This window comes from Musca autumnalis, unplaced genomic scaffold, assembly GCF_047663935.1.
Source record: "Musca autumnalis isolate F117 unplaced genomic scaffold, ASM4766393v1 scaffold_5, whole genome shotgun sequence".
Classification (NCBI taxonomy): Eukaryota; Metazoa; Arthropoda; class Insecta; order Diptera; family Muscidae; genus Musca; species Musca autumnalis.
In genome coordinates this window covers 72,431,364-72,453,747 of record NW_027412088.1, presented here as the reverse complement: position 1 = coordinate 72,453,747, position 22,384 = coordinate 72,431,364, and the positions used below count along the sequence as shown (strand labels likewise).

General features: G+C 37.1%; 1 protein-coding gene across 1 annotated transcript in view; it reads right to left on the bottom strand.

Moving 5' to 3' along the window:
- Wnt5 (Wnt oncogene analog 5) overlaps positions 1–22,384 on the bottom strand; it is a 649,366-nt gene that overhangs the window by 490,049 nt on the left and 136,933 nt on the right. Inside the window, exon 3 of the mRNA XM_073990191.1 lies at positions 20,234–20,321. The gene's annotated coding sequence lies outside the window, so the exon portion shown is untranslated. The remainder of the gene's footprint in view (positions 1–20,233; positions 20,322–22,384) is intronic.

Sequence of the window (22,384 nt, the reverse complement as noted above, 5' to 3'; positions counted from 1 at the left end):
GTTCAGGGTGTTTGTGTTCATTTTTGTTCTCTTGAGTGTTATTTAGGAATTGGCGTGTGGTTGGGCCCACCAGTCCTGGGGTATTTGTAGTCTTACTGGTAGTAGCCTTTGACTTCGAAGCCGTACAGTGGCTATATTCTGTGGCTTATCAGTCCTGGACTCCTCAGTCTAACTGGTAGTTGCCTTTGGCTACGAAGTTGAGCAGAGGCTATATTCTGTGGGTTATCAGTCCCGGACTCCTTTGGAGTTCAACTGGTAGTAGTATTTTGCTACGAGGTTGGCAGGAGCTTTATTCTGTATGTTACCAGTCCCGGACTCTTATGTGTAACTGGCAGTAGTCCTTGGCTACTAAGCTGAACAAAGGCTATATTCTGTGGGTCACCAGTCCCGAACTTTTTGAGTCCAAGGTAGTAGTTTTTGGCTACGAAGTTCGCAGGAGCTTTATTCCTTGGGTAATTTATTTGGAGTTCAACTGGGGTTTTTATACTACGAAGCCTGACGGGAGGCTATATTCTAGGTCTCAAGGATCTAGCTTGGCAGTTTGGGGCAGGTCCCGGTTGGGAGCATCGCAGTGGCAGTGGTTTATACCCAAATCGCGGGCAGAGCTTTGGCTCAAATGTCGAGTTGCATTATCAACCGGGTGCCTGACCCACAGAAAGGCAGGAGTGTTAGATAGGCTCCGCCACAAATTAAGGGGTTGAACACGACCAAATGCGTGGGAACGAATTGGTACTCATACTTCGGTGTTGAGGGCGCTGGTGGACGCATTGTCTCCGTCCGGTGTTGAGAGCACCGTGGGGTTAGACCGGAAGTTATGTACCCACGTTAATACCGACATATCTGTATTTTTGGTGCTGTTTAACGATTTACAAAATTCAATCCAGGATTGATTTTGCGCTTTGGTAACAGCTTTTTTAAGCTTATCCTAGCGTATATCTACTATGGTAGCTGACGTCGATTTTTTTGGCTATTTCACAGCTTTAAGAGACTGGTCTTGAAAAGCTGTATCTAAGTTTCATCTTTGTATTAAATTTTGGGGTACGTTTTTTTTTAGGATTGCGGAAACAATTGTTGGGCGTTGTTGAATAGTATTCAATTGTGTTTTGACATCTATTTCAATTAGTCGTCTATCGAAAGATAGTGTTCTTGTATGATTACTATGCCTAGATCCACCTCAACCAGAAGGATGGGCAATCACTCAACAGTCGCATCAGATTGATCTACATGAGTTTTATGTTTGGACAGCCTTATGCCCTCTGGCCACGCTTTTTTATGTCCAGACATAAGACATCATTTTCGTCCCATCAGACAGTATAACATCATTCCAGTACTACAGAGGACATGAAATGTCCTCCATAGTACACCTTAATCGTTTCTCCATACTTCTTTGGGAGAGCAATGTTTTTTAGCCAATCGTGATGAATGCTTGTGATTACGTAGCGTTTTTCTGACTTTCTCGCGCGATGCACTTATTCCAAAATCATTGTCGATTAGAAGATCTCTGAAGCTAGATTGGGGTCTCTCGTCGAACCCTTAATAAGTCCTATTTCATTTAACACGCCACAAAAATCAAGAAATTTAGTTTTTATTTGATCACCCAAAGGATGGGTTGCATCCTGTGGACCAACCTATGTCATAGGTATTAAAGTACCATCGATCCTCTCAACGACTACCCTAAAATATCCAATAGGTTCCGACAAAGTTCCCAGATATAAGATTTATATTATTTGTTTAAAGACTTTACCCTTAATATCAAATGTTTGAAACATTCTTCCAACAGTGCTCCCCACATAATACGGCCTCTATTTTCTCCCCACTAATAAGAACAATTAATTGTATATTATAATGTGGGCATTTATTTTCCCACTCTCAAATCCATTAGACTTTTTAAAATAGTCAGTTGTCACCTTAGCTCTTGATCAACCATGTTAAATTCATTTTGAATGCAATTGTCTTTTAAAGGATGACAAAAATCAAGTTTCTCTTTAAAATTCTAGTTATTCAACAAATCTTAAAGCGAAGCAAAGAAACGAAAGAAAATTGTAAATAGAGACCACCATAACTAGGGCCACTGTGAAATCGACGGAATCAGAGAAACAAAAGAACAAAAATCCATAACAATTTTACGCAAACCATGTTGTTGTCCTCACACTCTCTCTTTCTCTCGCTGTCCTAATGACCATTATCATCATTTTCTAGCCAGGGATTTATTTAACAACAAAAAAAAGACGAAAAAATGAAAATCACAAAAACAAGTCTACAAAATTCTCTGGTCGTAAATCGAATATTGTAAGCAAATGAGTTCCACTCGATTATGCGATTAAGCATGACATGATTTTTTTCAGTCTCTGCTGCTGTTATTCTTTTTAATTTTTTTTTTTTTTTGTTACAACAGCAAAAGTGTCGATACCTTTGACGTTGTTCTGCTAAGAAGGGTGTTATGTTTGTTAGCCGGCTGGCCGGTTTGCCAGATAGATGTTCAGTCAGCCAGTAAGTAAGCCGGGCAACTAGGCAAACCGGCTGGCCTTTAGTATCATCCGTGAACATCAAAAATATAATGCAGTGTTATTTAGGCGTTTATTTGTGTGCGTGTAATTGTTTGCTCATCTCGATTTAATTTTTCACTACCTACCAATTCATCCATGAAGAAGATGAAAAGAAAATCTAAAGGAATAAACCATTCTACACACAAATGTAACAAAATGTAGGCAAAGATTTAGTGGTAGAATGGCCCAAGAACCCTGGATTAATACAGCAAACAAAATTTGTTTACAACCATGTTGGCTTATGAGATCGTTTTTACAAGGGTAAATATTACAAAAAAGGCATAGTGTTGTGTGGCAAATAATAAGACAATTAAAAACCAGTAGAAATACGTTAAGTTGGCTGGTCCAGAACATATTCTTAATTAAAATGGAATAATTATTTTCCTTTCCTGTCCACAATCTTGGGTGCAACCATTTTTCGACCAAATGTTTAAATTACTTACTTACTTAGTTGGCCCATTGCAGAACATTTGTTCCATAGACCGAACTAAGAAAAGACCTCCATTCCTCTTTGTTTTTCGCTTGACTTTTTGGAATACCGCGCCTTTCCATTTCTTCATCCACTTGTTTGCTCCATCGAAGCTTAGGCCTGCCGATTCTGCGTGCAACGCCTTTTTAGCGGGTTCATCATCGCTCATTCTCATGATATGGCCTAGCCAACGCAATCGTTGCATCTCGATACGTTTAACTATATTTATGTCTTTGTATAGCTTATATAGCTCGTGGTTCATACGACGTCGATATTCACCGTCAACGCAAATCGGCCCGTAGATCTTTCGAAGAATTTTCCTCTCAAACACACCAAGCACTGCCTTATCTGCTTGCGCAAGACTTATGCCCCTATAGTTGAAGCATACAGTCTTATCTCCTTTCTTGTGGACGGGACATAGGATGCGCAGGTTCCAATCGTCGGGTAAGCGTTCTTCCTGGTAAGTCATCGGCTCCTGCAGCTTTATTATTCTTCAGCCGGTTGATTGCTGTTTTTACCTCATCTTGGCCGGGCGGTATACATTCTATACCATCTTCTGGGATTGGATCTGTGGTATCATCGTCTTCGCTACTGTTGGATACCAGCAGATTGGAGAAATGTTCCTTCCATATCCTGAGCACGCTATCTGTATCTGTTACCAGATTACATTGCCGGTCTCTACAGGAGGATGTGCCTGTACCAAAGCCATCTGTTTGATGTTTCACTCTTTGGTAGAATTTTCGGACTTCATTCTGGCTCCTGTACATCTCGATTTTTTCACACTCCCGCTTTTCCATTTCTCTCTTTTTCTTGCGGAAAAGACGTTGCTCTTCTCTCCTTTTCTCCCGATATCTCTCTCGCGCGCTACGCGTTGCTACTGATTGCAAAGTAGCTCTATATGCCGCATTTTTCTCTTCGGTAGCAGCACGACACTCCTGGTCATACCATGAATTCCTTTGTGGAGGTCTCTGGAATCCAAGTATGGATTTTGCGGCTGTTTGCATGGAGTGGGCAATATGTTGCCATTGTGTTGTTATGTTATCGGGACAAGGAGTGCTCGCGTTAAGCAATTGGGCTAGTTGAGTGGAATATGCTGTGGCTTTCTGTTGTGTTTGCAGCCTATCGATGTCCAACTTCCGCGTTGAGCCTGTTCGTGCTTTATTTGCAACGTTTAGACGGGTACGTAACTTTGCTGCAACAAGGTAGTGGTCCGAATCAATGTTTGCGCCTCGGAACGATCGTACATCCAACACGCTGGATGAATGTCTTCCATCTATTACAACATGATCAATTTGATTACTTGTACTTTGATCTGGAGACAGCCAGGTGCCCTTATGAATATCGAGATGATTAAATCTGGTACTGCTAACTACCATGTTTTTTGCAGCTGCAAAGTCAATCAGCCTCATACCATTGTCAGATGTTTCACTCTGGAGACTGAATTTCCCGACTGTTGGGCCAAAGATATTCTCCTTTCCAATTTTGGCATTAAAATCGCCTAGAATGATTTTAATGTCATGGGCAGGGCAACGGTCATATGTTTCTTCTAAGCGCTCGTAAAATATATCTTTGGTCTGTTCTGTTTAAATTATCTAATCTAAAAATGTGTTCAATCAGGTGGTATATTTATATGGGGGTTATATCAATGTGTGGACCTATGTTGACCATTTTTGGTGGAAAAGTTTTGTGACTGTTCCCTCAAATATCAAATTAAAGCAAGTTCGCTCAAAAATGTTTGTTAAAATCCTCAAAACACCGAAAATCAGGAGGTACCGTTATAGGGGGCTATACTAAACCATGGACGTATGTTGACGATTTATGTTGGAGAACTTTCGTGACCAACGAGAATCTTAAATGTCAAGTTATAGCTATTTCGGTAAAAAACTGTAGCAAAAAATCCTCAAAATACCGAAAATGATGCTACCGTTATATGGGGGCTAAAACAAAACATGGAACTAAATGTGACCACTGAGATCATCAAATGTCAAGTTACAGCAAGTTTGGTTAAACATTTTAGCTACAATCCTCAAAATACCGAAAATCGAGATGAACCTTTATATGGGGACCATACATAAACATGAACCTATGTCCATTATGTTTGGAATATAAGTTGTTTGATCACTTTGAACCTAAATATCAACTTATAGCTAATTAGGTTTGAAGATGTGACTAAAAACGTCACAATACCTGAAATTGAGCGGTACCTAATATACCCTCCATACTATGGTGAAGGGTATAAAAAGTCGAATATAATGCCAAAACAAGAAATTTGATCCTACGATGTCCCTACCAGAATTAGCGGAGAAGGTCATAGTGTGCAGGCATGTTGTTGGGTGAGCATAAGAGAAATGATTTGAAGAGTTGCAACATTGGAGCCCCAAGTGAGATGTGGTCTTCGGTTAAGCCTCTCTTGAATTCTGGAAAGAAGGAAGATAGTACCTCAGTCACGTTTGGCTTTGTTGCTGACTGATCCAAAGAGGTGCGCAAGTTATTTCAATCGATAGTTTGTCGATCACATCTGGACAAGAAAAGTACTACGTCGCATTAGAACTCTTCCTGCCTAGGAGGAACAACCACAATTCACAATGGATGATGTTGCGAATGTCATCAGGAACGCTAAATCATCCAAAGCATTGGGACCTGATAGAATCTCCATGGTAATCGAAAGAGCTGAATGAGCCGGAAGTTCAGTATCTCATCAGAGTTCCCAACCTGTCGCTAGCATACCACATCGTTCCCGAAGTCTTGAAAACGGGCAGAGTGGTCCCGCTAATTAAGCAATGTTGTCGGCAAGGGGGAATCGTACAGACCGATCTCGCACTAAACAAAGACTTTTAAGTCTTTACTCCTACCCAGCGTCAGAAATAGGTGTCCAGTTAGCGATCCCCGCATATATTAGTCGAGGACTCAAACAGAGCAAGCCGTGCGATAGAACAGTGATGGTAGCGCTCGACTTATTGAAAGCCTTCGATACTGTCATGCATTTCCCGCTTCTTGAGGCCATTGAGCAGACTACGCTACGGCCAAGTTTGAGCATTGGATAATGAACTACATGTGTGAACGCCCGACGTACGTGGAATTCAGAAGCAAGAAGTCCAAGCACAGAAGAGTGAAACCGGAAGTTCTCCAAGGTGGGGTGAAATCTTCGGAACAGTTAAACCTCTACCTTTCCACACGGCATTGCGTTCCTAACATATGTCGATAATTGTACGATCTTGGTCTCAGGTACCTTCCCTGATGTCATTTGTGAAAGGATGAACTTTTACCGATATTATTACATTTTTCCAGGGAATATGAAAATATTCCCCAGGTAATCTACGGCCACTCTGTTCACCACATAGTCTGCAGAAGTGAAAACTCAGTTAAATGTCGATGATAGCAGAATTCCGAACACTAACTACTCCAAGATTCTACATTTGGGCACGTTCACGTCATCTACACATGACACAGCTATCTGCCACAAGCAGAGATGTAGAAACAATGTCTTCAAGTTCCTAGCGTGCAGAACATACAACGCGATAGGTCGGTCTGTGGCATGCTATGCGTGGAAATATGTTCAAACCTGTCAGAATGCCGCCCTGAAGACTGCAACAGGATGCCTCATGTCTTCAGTTCAGTGAAAACTCAGTTAAATGTCGATGATAGCAGAATTCCGAACACTAACTACTCCAAGATTCTATTTGTCACATTTGGGCACGTTCACGTCATCTACACATGACACAGCTATCTGCCACAAGCAGAGATGTAGAAACAATGTCTTCAAGTTCCTAGCGTGCAGAACATACAACGCGATAGGTCGGTCTGTGGCATGCTATGCGTGGAAATATGTTCAAACCTGTCAGAATGCCGCCCTGAAGACTGCAACAGGATGCCTCATGTCTTCAGTTCAGTTCATTTACATGAGGAAACAAAGTACAGCAACACAATGTCATTCTCTCGTTACGTCATCGCTATCACAATATGGTCTATAGTACCCTCCGCCCAGGCATTTTTTTTATACCCTCCACCATAGTATGGAGGGTATATTAAGTTTGTTTTTCCGTTTGTAACGCATTGAAATACTCATTTGCGACCCTATAAAGTATATATATTCTTGATCAGGGTAAAATTCTAAGTCGATCTGAGCACGTCCGTCCGTCCGTCCGTCCGTCCGTCTGTGGTAATCACTCTAGCATCCACAAAAATGGAGATAGGACGCTGAAATTTTGGGAAAATGCGTCTTTTGTTTGCAGGCAGGTCAAGTTCGATGATGGGCTATATCGGTCCACGTTTTGGTATAGCCCCCATATAACGGTACCCCCCGATTTACGGTACTTTGACGTTTTTAGCTACATTATCAGACCGATGTAGCTATAATTTGACATTTAGGGCTCTTTATTGTTAATAAACTTATATATTAGAAGTTGTGGACATAGATCCAAGTTTTGGTATAGCCCCCATATAACGGTACCCCCCGATTTGCGGTATTTTGATATTTTTAGCTAAATTTTCAGACCGATCTAGCTATAATTTGACATTTAGGGTTCTTAAGTGTCAATAAACTTATATAACAAAATTTGTGGACATAGGTCCACGTTTTGGTATAGCCCCCATATAACGGTAGCCCCGATTTACGGTATTTTGACGTTTTTAGCTACATTTTCAGACCGATGTAGCTATATTTTGACATTTAGGGTTCTTAAATGTCAATAAACTTATATAACAAAAGTTGTGGACATAGGTCCACGTTTTGGTATAGCCCCCATATAACGGTACCCCCGATTTACGGTATTTTGACGGTTTTAGCTACATTTTCAGACCGATTTAGCTATATTTTGACATTTAGGGTTCTTAAGTATCAATAAACTTATATAACAAAAGTTGTGGACATAAGTCTACGTTTAGGTATAGCCCCTATATAACGGTACCCCCCGATTTACGGTATTTTGACGTTTTTAGCTACATTTTCAGACCGATTAAGCTATAATTTGACATTTGAAGTTCTTAAATGTCAATAAACTTATGTGACAAAACATGTGGACATAGGTCTACGTTTTGGTATAGCCCCCATATAACGGTACCCCCCGATTTACGGTATTTTGACGTTTTTAGCTACATTTTCAGACCGATATAGCTATAATTTGACATTTAGGGTTCTTAAGTGTAACTAAAATTATATAACAAAAGTTGTGGGCCTAGGTCCACGTTTTGGTATAGCCCCCATATAACGGTACCCCCCGATTTACGGTACTTTGACGTTTTTAGCTACATTATCAGACCGATGTAGCTATAATTTGACATTTAGGGTTCTTTATTGTTAATAAACTTATATATTAGAAGTTGTGGACATAGGTCCATGTTTTGGAATAGCCCCCATATAACGTTAACGCCCGATTTCAGGTATTTTGAGAATTTTACCTACAAGTTTTAACCGAATTATATGTAATTTGAACATTTGACATTTGAAATTCTTAGTGGTCACCACACTTCTCCACCAAAAAATGTCAAGAAAGCCCCCATATAACGGTACCTGCCGATTTTCAGTAATTTGATGATTTAAGCTACAATATTAAACCGATTTAGCAGTAATTTGACATTTGAAGTTCTTAGTGGTCACAACACCTCTCCATCAAAAATTGTCAACATAGATCCATGTTCGGATATAGCTCCTATGTAACGGTACCTCCCAATTTTCAGTAATTTGGCAATTTTAGCTACAATTTTTAACAGAACTAACTGTAATTTGACATTTGAAGGTTGTAGTGGTCACCACACATCTGCATCAACAATTTTCAACATAGCCCCAATATACCGATACTTCCCGATTTTCGGTACTTTGAGGATTTTACTTAAAATGTTTAACCGAACGTAGGTCCATGTTTTTGTATAGCCCCAAAACAAACCTCCCGATTTTCCGTACCTTAGCTTTATTTTTTGGACGAACTTTCTGTAATTTGAAATTTAAAAAACAACAAAAATTCTGCAACAAAAATTGTTCATTTAAGTTCATATTTTTTTATAGCCCAGATACCTCAGAACTAGCTGTAATGACATTTGAAGTTCCCACGTTATGTACCGATTTTCGACATTTTGAGGATTCTAGCTAAATTTTTTAACCGAATTAGGAGTTATTTGACATTAAAGGCTCCCATCAAAAACGGTCAACACAGGCCCATGTTTTATTATAACCCCTATATAACAGTACCTCCCAATTTCTAGCCCACCAAAAAATGTCAACAGTTAGATATTGGCACCAAAAAAAGGCCTTCCCGAATGAAGCATTTTATGTACATTATCTGACATTTTAACGTACTCACTTAAAGTTGGGGACAGGAATGAATATTTTATGGTGGAGGGTATGAAAAGTTCGGCCCGGCCGAACTTAATGCTTTTTTACTTGTTTATTCCTTTTTTTATTCCTCTTGGGAACATAGGACTTCTACAAAGTTATTCCATCTTAATCTATCATGACATAATACTTTAATTTCATCGAATGATTTGTTTGCCTTCTTCAGGCATGCATGGAGGGATTTTCTTAATTTAGAGAGAGAAGTCCAGCATTACTAGAGGCAACCTCTAGATACGAAAGCCTATCAAGCAGGTTTGAATAGTATACACACAGATGCAGTCGTAGATGAAATAAACAACTATTTTGTGAATGTGGTCCTCGGAAAACATCTCCCCCATTTATGGCAGGTGAGGAGCGTCAGCTGCCATGTTCGGGAAGATAGATGCAGCTGTCTAAATTCCCATAGGGCAAGGACGGCATAAACCCGTACGACACACTGCACCTTTTCAGCTGTCCTACCAAAAATACTTAACTCAATACTTGAGTTTATTTTTCGTGCTTACAACGTATAGAAGCAGCCACATTCCTAGACCTGGAGATAGAGCCAGATTAAGCGGAAAAACTATCCTAAAAACATATCATATATGGTGTTACAACAATAACAGCAACACAAGAATTTCACTGAGATTTGGTTTTAATTTCATTGACGGTGGAGGATATAAAAGTGTCGGCTCGGAACTTTTCTGCGCACCGCAGGAACGTACACAGGATGTTTTTTTGAGGATTTTAGATACAATTTTTAACTGTACTAGCTGAAATTTGACATTTGAGGTTCTTAAGGGCCACCACACTTCTCCACCAAAAAATAGTCAATACAGGTTCATATAAACGTATAGCCCCCACATAACGGTACTTCCCGATTATCAGTATTTTGAAAAATGTTAGCTACAATTTATAACCGAACTAGCGCTACAATTTGCCATTTGAGGTTCTTAGGCGTCACAACACTTCTTCACCAAACATTGTAAACATGAACGCATGATGTTTCGGTATAGGCTGCATGTACCTCCCGATTTGCGGGATTTTGAGGGTTTAGCTACACTTTTTCCCTTCAATAACGAAACATCTCCACCACACATAACGGTACCTCCCGATTTGCGGTACTTTGTGGTTTTAGCTACATTTTTTTCTGAACTGCCCGTAATTTGAAAATTTGATGTTCCCTGTAGTCACGAAACATCTCAACCAAAAATTTTCAACATACCTTCATGTGTAATTATAGCCCCCACATGATGGTTTTATTCACATATTTTAACTGAACTACCCGTAATTGGAAAGTTGAGGTTCCCTGTAGTCGCGAAAATTCTCCACTAAAAATTTTCAACATAGGTCCATGTTTAAATATAGCCTCCATATAACGCTACCTCTCGATTTTCGGTATTTTGAGGGTTTAAGTAAATTTTTTGACTGTCACGAAATTTATTCACCAAAAATTATCAACATAAATTCATGTTTGGGTATAGGCCCCATATAACGGTACCTTCCGATTTTCGGTAATTTTAGTATTTTAGCTACAATTGTCGACCGAACTACCAGTAATTTGACATTTGAGTTCCCCAGTTGTTACAGAACATCTGTAACAAAAGTTGTCAACATATGTAGGTCAACGTTTTGGTATGGCCCCATAAAGCGGTAGCACCGATTTCATGTTTTTTATGTTTATACCCTCGGCGGTATGTTTGGACGGAATCCGTTTCAGATAATTTGGATAATTTGTCAGTCGTAATATTTGGCGCAAAATAAAAAACAGGTTCTAAGATGGGCCATATGGGTCCGCTACTTCGGGTACCTCCCCCACAAAAGTTCAAAACTTTTGCTAAATGGTGCGCATGATAACTCTCGAAGGCAGTAACCGATTTGATCCAAACATTGCACATCGTAATATTTCTACGAGACATAGATCTGGTTACAATACGTACCATATATGTCAACGCCTCCGGGTACCTCCCACACAAAATTTCGGAAAAGTGCAGTTTAGGACCTACTTCCGAATCGGTTTCACTCAAGGCCCCTATTACGATGGTACAAGTGTTTTCAGTTTCAAGTCCATACTTATTGAGAAACTAACTCGAAAGCTGTAAAAAAACAGCATCACCTTCAAATTTCACCACCAGCCACGCGCACGGCAACTCTCGAACCGAGTACTGCGTTGGTCCACACTTTGCATATCGAAATATTTCTTTGAATATTAGCTGATTCTTATAGGTCCTCTCCTGCCGGTACCTCCCCACCAAAGGTTCGAAAATATTCGCTAATATGGTAAGCCCGATATCTCATAAACGGAGTAACCGATTTGGTCCAAATTTTGGATCTCGAAATATTTTGCCCAAACTTAGTTTAAAGTCAAAAGTGGGGCCTATCGGTTCACTCCTTGGGGTATCTTCCGCACAAATGTTCAACATTTTGTGCGGATCTGTGCGGTCTGCTCCATGATCCTTTGGAAATTTTTACCGAAGATACTCCTAGTGACCCTATTTACAGCAATATTATGTTTTTCGTAGTCAAGTACATGTTTCGTGATATAAAGGTCCAAAAGCACTAGTTTATATGGTGATGAACAAAAATGACAGGTGGGCGCGTTATATATCGAGAGGAATGACTCCCAAAATAAAGCCCACTTCCAAAATGGATTATGTCGGTCCATTCCTTTATGTACCTCACCCGCAAAACTTTTGAGCTTTAATCCAAATCCATATTTTTGTCAGAATTTTAAAAACCTCCAAAATACATATTTTTTTTTTTGAAATGAAAACCGTTTCAATCCGCACAGGCAAATCCGACTGACACTTTCTTACTTGTTGTCTATATTTTTGGGCAAGATTGGATATCCTTTGGCTTTTACGATTCCCAGTGGTTAAAATCTTCTCTATCAAAAATTGTGGACTTTGGACCACATTGTGGTGCCGCACGTTTTTATCTGACGGAATTAGCTAAAACTAGGTATTTGGGGTGGGTGCCACCGTGGTGCAGTGGTATACACACCCGTCTTGCACTCAGATGGCACGGTACGATTCCCAGGTCAGGCAACATCAAAATGTTCAACGGTGGCAAAATACCCCTCAGTAATGCTGGCGACATTTCATGAGTTTTTCAGTCATGTAAATCTTCTCTGCAATTGGTGTCACAAGACACGCCTTTCGGATTTCGGATCATTGCGCTAATATGAATCGGGGTGCACTCATTTTTATGAGAGGAGCCTCCCTTGTCCCTACAGGGATGTTTGTGGAACAATTATTATAACTATTTGGGTTATTCTATCGTGACACCGTGCCGTGTGAACTTTAAATTTGTTCGAATTAATTGTCTTTGAGTGTTTCTCTTACGCATATCTGATTTTGTTGTTGTTGTTGCTGTTTTATGAAACTCAAAAAAGGATGTTGCCCTGCTATTATCATCATTATCGTCAATGTCCTCAACAAACTTTGGTAACAAAAAGACTAACCAACACACACGCATACAAAATATTCATGTTTTGCTTAATACCCCAAAGGTATTATCAATTTGTGTTGTTGTTATTGTTTTTTATGCTGGACATGAGTTGTTATTGTTGGTGTCCTGGCTTTTGTGTTTGTTGTTCTTTTTTATCAGAGGGATTAAAACCCAAACATATTCACATATATACACACAAACATACATTTTCGTCAATTAAGGTATAACTTTTATAGCTGTATGTGTTTGAGCAACAGCAACAGAAACTACCGGACGGAAAAGAAACTCCGTTTGTTTCAGTTCAGATGTGGATGCGACCGACAGTCGGTGATATGTTTGTGACTTTGTGCTGGCAGCATTTTTTGTGTTTCTCATAAATTTACAATTCGCTACGTTTCGTTAATTTTTTAGGATTTCAGTGTTTAATGCTTGATGCCACAGTCAATGTTGTTAAAATCGTGAAATACAAAAAAGGCATCCCAAAAACAACAGCAACATCACAGTAAAAAAACATCCACATAAAACGCTGATATGAAATGTTCAACTCCTCCATAATGAGGTATGTAAAACACATTGTCCTACATGGTAATTTGTGTTTTGCACTTTTCAGTACTGATTTGTTAACTTTTTGATGTTGTTGTTTTTTACCTTTGCCCTCTATTGTCGCTATTGTTGCCGTTGCTCTTTTGTAATGAAATGAAAGAGAAAAACAAAAACGCAACAACAAACACATATGGCCCAAAAGAAAATGTAGATTTTTTTGTGTTGTGTGTTTTCACAAGATTTTCCTGTATTATTTTAGGACACAGTCGATGGGAAGAGGGTGCCTTTTTTCCTCTAGAGGGGTTGTTACAATGCTTCAAGCTTGGAGGGATTTACAACGAAAAAAAAAGCAAAAATTCAAAAAAGGTCCGTTTGTATTCATGACTTACGTTGTTTAAACCATTAAATTGATTTTTAGCAAAACCAAAAACATTCCTAAGCAAGAAATCAAATATAGGGCGTGGATTTGGTGTGCTACAAATCTTAGACACTTATACACACACAATGCATAGTTTTTATGGATCTTTACAATGTACAAACAAATTGTATCTTACAATTTCTTAATGTGGTGGTTATCTATAGGATCAAACGAACATCTTTTTGTGGTAAGGTAAAGAACTTCCCCGCTTTAAATGCACAATAAATCTTCAAGATTGAAAAACAAACACCTTTACAGCAATTAGAGGAATTAAAGAAATATAGTTTCTAAGGGGTTACATACAGTTACACAATTCAATTTTTGTAAAACAAAAAATATTACACAATTTGAAGTCTTTTGACTTTTATTTGTTTCAAATGGTATTAATAATATATTTGTTATCTTTTTATTTCTTGCACATGTACATACAGTTTGACAAGTAATTGTTTTCAAACTGAGAAAACGAACACTTTTCATGCATTAATTCCTAAAACATGAGAAATAGTTGTGATAAAAATGTCGGGTTTTTTGCAAAAATTAGATGGTCGACTTATTTGAGACCAAAATTAATGAATAAATAAAAAAATTAACACGCTTAGTTCAACAATAATAACCAAAAAAATAATTAACATGTAATGCAAGGTGCCAAGAAAATGTTTTCAAAATGTAATTGAGGTTCCAAAATACCCCATTTTTTCGGTAAATACTTAAAAATCATGACATTTTATGAATTTTATTCTTAACAAGGATTAGTTGCTAACAAGTATCAACAATATTAGGCATGGAATATTCCCACTAAGAGGGTTACCATATAGACCAAGGGAGTACCAGATCGTATTACATGTAAACGATGTCCTATAGGTCTCAAACCGAGAATATCTGAAATCTAAGACATTTTATGAGTATTTTTAGTTCACCAGGATGGACTTCCATCAATTACAATAAATATTGCTAACAGAATAGCTCGATCTGGAGGGTTGCCAGATCGACTAAAAAAGTACCAGGTCTTATTAACAGTAAAAGGGACCAACTAGGCCCACAACTACAGCCTACAAGTGGTTCATTCAACTCAAAATTTATTAAGATATAAGAATATTTCATGAAACAGTCGAAAATAGCACATTTGGAGACTAATATTCCTTAGAAATTTGTGGGGTACAGATTTCTACAATTTTCGCAAATGCTTACTATGGCCTACTGTAGACATTTCGTGTACTGTGAAGTAATACTGTGACAAAAATTTCTAAGTGACGGGGAAGTAATGCTACAGTGTTGCCATGGTATACCATCAAAGCCAAAAAACTTACGGGAATTCCTCAATCTGGCTGTTAATAGATAAAATTGGATGTCTATAGGAAGCTCAGTATAATTTAGCAATATCTTCCATACGCATTTCTAACCAATTTTTGTACTTCTTGGTTATATTTTGGTATGTTTTAGTGAATATCCTTATTCCTAAATTAAATTTCAGTTAAATAAACCACTTTTAAGATCTAATTGTGGGCCTAGGAGGTCCAGTTTACTGTTATTAAGACCTGGTACATTTTTAGTCGATGTGGCAACCCTCCTGATCGAGTTCTGCTGCAGGTAATATTCATTGTAGTTGATGTTATACCATCTTGGTAAACCAAAATACTCATAAAACGTCTTAGTTTTTAGATATTCTCGGCTTGAGACCTATAGGCCATTGTTTACATGCAATATGATCTGATACCCCCTTGGTCCATATGGTAACCCTCTTAGTGGGGATATCCCATGCCTAATATTGCTGATACTTGTTAGCAACTAATCCTTTTTAAGAATGAAATTCATAAAATGCCATGATTTTTAAGCATTTGCCGAAAGCATGGGGTATTTTGGAACCTCAATTACATTTTGAAAACATTTTCTTGGCACCTTGCATTACATGTTAATTATTTTTTTGGTTATTATTGTTAAGCTAAGCGGGTTAATTTTTTATTTATCCATTCAATTTGGTCTTAAATAAGTCGACCAACTAATTTTTGCAAAAAACCCTACATTTTTATCACAACTATTTGTAATTTTTAGTAACTAATGCGTGAAAAGTGTTCGTTTTCTCAGTTTGAAAACAATTACTTGTCAAACTGTATATTATGGCTATAACCAAAAAATACCACCACATAGCCGTGTAGAGCATGGAAAACTATTATGAAATAATGTGTAAATTTTTCTCTATCGCGAAAAAAGTTTCCGCACCAAATGCATTGAAGTTCAGTAACGCATTTTTTAATTTTATCTGTTATAACAACATATTTGCTTTTCATTAAAATTTTTATTTTTTTGTAATCTAATTTAAAATCATTATCAAACCGTTCTGGACCAATTTGTTCTCAAATCGCGCCATTTCGGAGCATATTAGGAACTTTTGACACTATTGCAATTTTTGGTTTTTCTTTATAAACTCGTGAATTTTATGCTTATATTTATTGTACCTATCGGACAAGAGAATATTGGGTCATTTGCAACGAATTCGCGAAAGTTACAGGCTGTTTTTGTTGACTTTTCGAAATGGGTTTAGAAAAATGCTGTAGTTTTTTCTAGGTTTTACCAGTTTTGAGATATAGAACATTAAATTGGGACAGTGCGCTGACTCCCAGCAAAAATCCTCATTACAAACCTCCTTTCCCACCCATTATTTTAACAAGGGCATGTCGCGCGAAATATCTGGTTATTTTGTAACCACTGAACAAAGTAGATTGTGACCACTGAAATAAGTAGATACTGAGTAGATTCTGACTACTTATTTCAGTAGTTACAAAATAACCAGATATTTCGCGCGACATGCCCTTGTTAAAATAATGGGTGGAACAGGAAGTTTGTAATGAGGATTTTTGCTGGGCTGTATCGCCTCCTTGTTATACCCTCAGCATTTATGCTAACGTGTGTATATAAAATTTCATGCTGGCAAAATATGTCTCATCGAAAATCCGTTTCATAAAATTTGGAGTCGATTTAGCAATGTTCGTCCGTCTGTCTGGCTGGTTGGAGCGCACGATAACTCTCGAATGGATTAACCGAATTGGTCCAAAATATGGCTTTCGCAATATTATGTCCAAACTTAGTTTAAGTTCGAAGATGGGTTATATCGGTCCACTCCTCCCACACAAAAGTTCTAAAATGTTCAGAAAATTTGTGAGCACAATAAATCTTGAAGGGACTTACCAATTTGATCCATACTTTGCACATCGTAACATTTCTACCAGACATAGATAAAGTTCGGATATGGACTATATCGGTTCACTACTTCGGGTACGTTCCATACAAAATTTCGGGAAAGTGCAGTTTAAGACTCCTCTCGAATCATTTTAATTTTTTTGCAACACACATAAAGGAAACATAAGCCAAAAGTTGCGCAAAACTCAAAATTAAAAATTGCGTTTTAAAAAACAAACTGTTGGTAACCAACTATCTGACTCTTTTGTCCATTCGCTATTACTATTCGCAAATATCTGAGGTTAATAAATCCAACGTCACAGTCGATTGAACTCAGCCATAATGAAAGCAAAAAGTATATATATCCAAATACCAAGAAATTAGGTGAATATTCAAGTGACATTACTTTCGCAAAAATATATATTTTTCAAAATTTATTGTTTTTGCATAGACTCCGAATAAAATAAGCTTTTAAAATGTTCAAACTGCTTTTGCATCTTTACTGTTTAATAGTGGTGCTACATCTCCTCTTTCATGAATACTTTATATAATAATATTTAAGACAAGTCAAATTTAAAAAAGTCTATTTCCCCTTCGTTCCCCGACCATAGTCTCTTCTGATATTTTACGCGCTTAAGTCTCAAATATCATATTCAATCATAAAAAATTGACCACGTTTGCGCCATTCCGAAAAAACATTTTTTTCTCAACAAAATTTGAAAAGGATTTGTATGTATGTACATACATATATTGGCATACGATGTTACTCTACTTATGCAGGGATATCCAACGCCATAGTTCCGCTGATTATTTATTTTTCTTAATTATATAAATAGTTTAAATATTTATGTATTTATAGTACAATCATAATAAATTTGCCTTATTTTTTACTTTATCCTATATGAAGCAATTTTTATCAGTATTATGATGAGTTAACTATGAAATGGGTTGGAACATACTATATGTATGTATGTACATACATATATTGGAATATATCTTGACTAAAAAGAACAACGGACTCGAAATATTAAATTATGTTAAACTAAGATTGGAAGAAATTTTTGAAAAAGTTTTAGAGTTATCTTGCACAATAGCAATTTTTGTATGTGTAGGCAGTGTTTTGGAGCTTTTGGGCCATTATCTCAGGAAGTATTGACTTAATCCGGTAAAAAATTGTACAAAGTAAATGAGGCCGCTAGAAGGAGGTAGGAGGTACCCGAAGGAGTGAACCGATATAGTCCATATTCGAGTCCGATATATATCTGGAAGGAATAATACAATGTGCAACGTTTGGACCAAATCAATTGCTCCCTACAAAACTTATCGTTCATACCATTTTACAGAAAACTGTTCATCGTTCATACCATTTTACAGAAAATTGTTTAACTTTTTTGGGGGGTACCCGACATTGAACTAAGTTTTGACAAATCATTACGATATTTTTCGAATGTATACAGCGCTTTTGGGGCAAGATTTATGTGTGCCAAATTTTATGTCAAGCGGACTACAAATGAGCCTTTTAGGAGATTTAATCATCTTTTGACATACATTTCGGGGCAAGTCTATTCTTCATGAGAAAATGGCCGAAAGCTGCAAAAACCCGCTATGGCACCATGTGATAAACCGATTCGGTCCAAAATTTGGCAGTTAATAATAATAATGTTCCACAAACATCCCAGGCGGGACAAGGGAGACTTCTGTCATATCAATGAGTGCACCCCGATTCATATTAGCTCAATGATATGGGAGCTACTGTTTATCGCCGAGTCCGAACGGCGTGTCTTAAGACACCACTTGTAGAGAAATACTCAGGAAATGGCTGAAATACTCAGAAAATGTCGCCAGCATTACTGAGGGGTATTTTGCCACCGTTGGAAATTTGAGGTTACCTGACCTGGGATTCGAACCGCAGATCTTCTGAGTGCAAGACAGGTGTGCATACCATTGCACCACTGTGGCACCCAGGTAAAACAAGTTCTAAGATGGACCATATCAATCCACTCCGTCGGGTACCTACCCCACAAAAGATTGCATATTTTCGCTAAAATGGTGCGCACGATAACTGTCGAAGGCAGTAACCTATTTGATCCATACTTTGCACATCGTAATAGTTCTACGATACATAAATCCGGCTACTTCTTCTTGAGAAAATTGTGTAGTGGCTGGTTCGCACGACAACTTCCGAACCGAATGCTGCGTTGGTCTACACTTTGCATATCGTCCAAATTTTGGATCTCGAAATATTTTGTCCAATCGTGTACAAAATTGAGCCACATCGGTCCATTCATTAGGCTAACACCCACACAAATGATCAATATTTTTGTTTAAGTGCGGTTAAGGGTCTGTGAGACTGCTTACAGCGATACGATGTTTTTTCGTGAGCAAGCCCATGTTTCCTGATATAATGGTCCTAACGAGAGGAATGACTCCTAAAATAATACACAATTCCGAAATAGACTATGTCGGTCCATTCCTTTAGTTACCACCCCCTCACACAACCCCGACGAAAGTTTTTGGAAAACAACACAAACCTTCTCCACTGTTATGTGTCGTTGAATTACAACGAAGGCAACATAACAGAATGTTGTTGGTAGCTTATTACAGCCATAACCAACAATACAAACCGTGCCAGTGTTTCTTTATTGGGATAACTGGCGTTTTTTTATTGGGATAGCGGTTAAAATTTTGTTTTTTTTTTTTTTAACAAATCCAATTGTTGTTGTTTTAATATTTTAAAACAACTATTTTATTAGTGGAGAAAGTTTGGCATTGTTCGCCAAGTGGTAGGGCAGGGAAAACTAGTTTTGATCCTCGCCTCAGGATCACATCAGTTAGCTTGTTTCCAACAACATTTTGTTATGTTGCCTTCATTGTAATTCAAGGACACATAACGGTGGAAAAGGTTTGTGTTGTTTTGCAAACTTCTCATTGAAGGTTTTTCTTTGTTCACCTTTATACTTCGAGCTGACGATTAATGTTCGGTTATAAAAAGTTTTTTTTGTTGAAGGAGTTATTGAAAAATAACTTTGGTGGAGAATACCCACAAACAAGAAACAAGGGTACTGATCTCATCAGTTGTGACGAGGATCGGAACCATTTTTCCCTGCCTCACACCTTGGCGAACAATGCCAAACTTTCTCCACTAATAAATTAGTTGTCTAAAAATATTTAAAAAAAAAAACAAAATTGTACAGCTAACCCAACAAAAACGCAAGCTAATCCAGTTTTTGCAATTATGTTCATTTCAAGGTCGGGATATTGAAACATATTTTCAAAAATATGTATATATTTTTTTAGAATAAATATATACTTATGTAAAAACATACCTTTATAAATTCTCTTTCTTAAGCAATTGCATCCACATATAAAGTATTTAATATTTGTTTATATTCCATAAAATCCACATTTTATTCACTGCAAATAAATAAATTTACAAAATGCTATTTAATTCCAAGCAAAACATCAAGAATTTATGTACTTATATAATTTGAGTTTTCGGATTTACTTAGACGAGTTGATAAGATTTCCAAGTAAATACTTTTAATGAAACTATTTCTAAGTTTTCAAGAGCTTCTTTACAAATATTTTGCTTACAAAGTAAAATCATTGTAATTAATTAGTATTTCTTGTTACAAAATGGCCACAGAAGAAGATGGATGGATGGATGAATGAATGGATGCATGGATGTTGTTGGTTGATGCATATTGTAATAGTCAAAAGTTTTGCATTAAAATGTAGATTAGGTTGGAACGAATATTTGTTTATTTTATATTTTAATTGAGTAGAGCAGCTGCTAAACGGTAGAAGGGAAGTTACCACTTTTCTGCAGGGATGGAAAAATTAAAATGTACTAAAATGCTAAATTTTTCATTGAAAAGGTGCTGTTCTATCGTTTTTTAAAAATAAATTAAAAAAATAAAAAAATAAAACAACAACAAATTCTTATATCTATACAGTCAGAAGCATGTTGCAAAATCGTATATGTATATGGTATAACTAGCAAAATGCGGAAAAGGATTAAAATACAAATAAACAATATGTAATATTGAAAGGGGAACACTGAAATTTTTATTTGTACCATTTATTACCTATTTTAATTTCATTTAAGTACTGTTCATACTTTAGTTCGGATTTCCACACCCTTTTCCATGTTTTATTTGAACCTTACTCCGGCTTTGGATATTTTAAAGTTTTTTTCCACACTTCCAACCGAATTAGTTGTAATTTCGGAATTTGTGATATCAAAGTGTAGAAAAACTTTGTTCAAAAAATGTTACTTAATGTGCACGCTTTGACATGATCCTTAGAAAACAGTACATTTTATGGGACATTTCAAGTTATGCCTTTTTGGGATGGTACTCATTTACAGCTCCGATACTCATTTACAGCTCTATCTGTTCCTCCAAAATTAATTATACCCACTCTAAATGGGTATTTTAAAATTTTTGTCCACACTACCAACCGAATTATATCCCAATATCCACACTATAAACCAACTCCGATATTCATTCACAGCTCTATCTGTTCCTCCAAAACCAATTATAGTAGTGTTTAGTACTTATCTCCACTCTAAATGCCAACTGCTATACTAATATCTATATATCACAATTTGCCTCTACCTTTTTACGCCAAAGAAATTTGGACCAAATTCTGTACCTTTTAGTACTCTTCATACATATAAACATTAACTTCTGAATCTTATTTTTACCTCCATTCTACGTACTAGCAGTCAACTTAATAACAACATTTATAATTCCAGTTTTAGCAAATACCAAAACGTACCAAATTTTGTACAATTTAGCACTTTTCGTACACAGAAGTCAGAATTTCTAGAACTATTTTAATATTTCAATTCGACATTAATTTTAATTTTTTATGCGTTCGCCCAAATCGTACACATAAGTAATGAACTGTTAAATGAATAAATAAATTGAAAAAACTCAACTCAACAGATATCTTAATAAAAAATTTCAGGATTCCAGCTTATTCCGTTCATCCAAGTCCAATTTGTATCACATAAGTACGATCTTCCACAACTGCATCCCTATCTCAATCCTACACTCCAACAGTAATCTTAATTTTAAATTTCAGGATTCAGAGTCTATCACTTTACCCAAATCCAACTTGTAGCAAATGTTGTACCATTTAGTACTTTTCGTACACATACGCACGAATTATAAAAAATACCTCGATCCTCCACTCCAACAGTAATTTTCATTCCGAATTTTCACCCAAGTGCAAATTGTACCAAATTTAGCACCATTTCGTAACTATCTCAATCCTACACTCCAATAGTAATCTTATTCTAAATTTCAAGATTCCAGCTCTGCCTGTTCAACCAAATCTAAATTGTATCAAATTGTGTACCATTTAGTACTTTTCGTACACATAAGTACGTATTTCCAAAACTATCTCAATCCTTCACTATAATAGTAATCTTAATTCACCCAAATCCAAATTGTACAAAATGATGTACC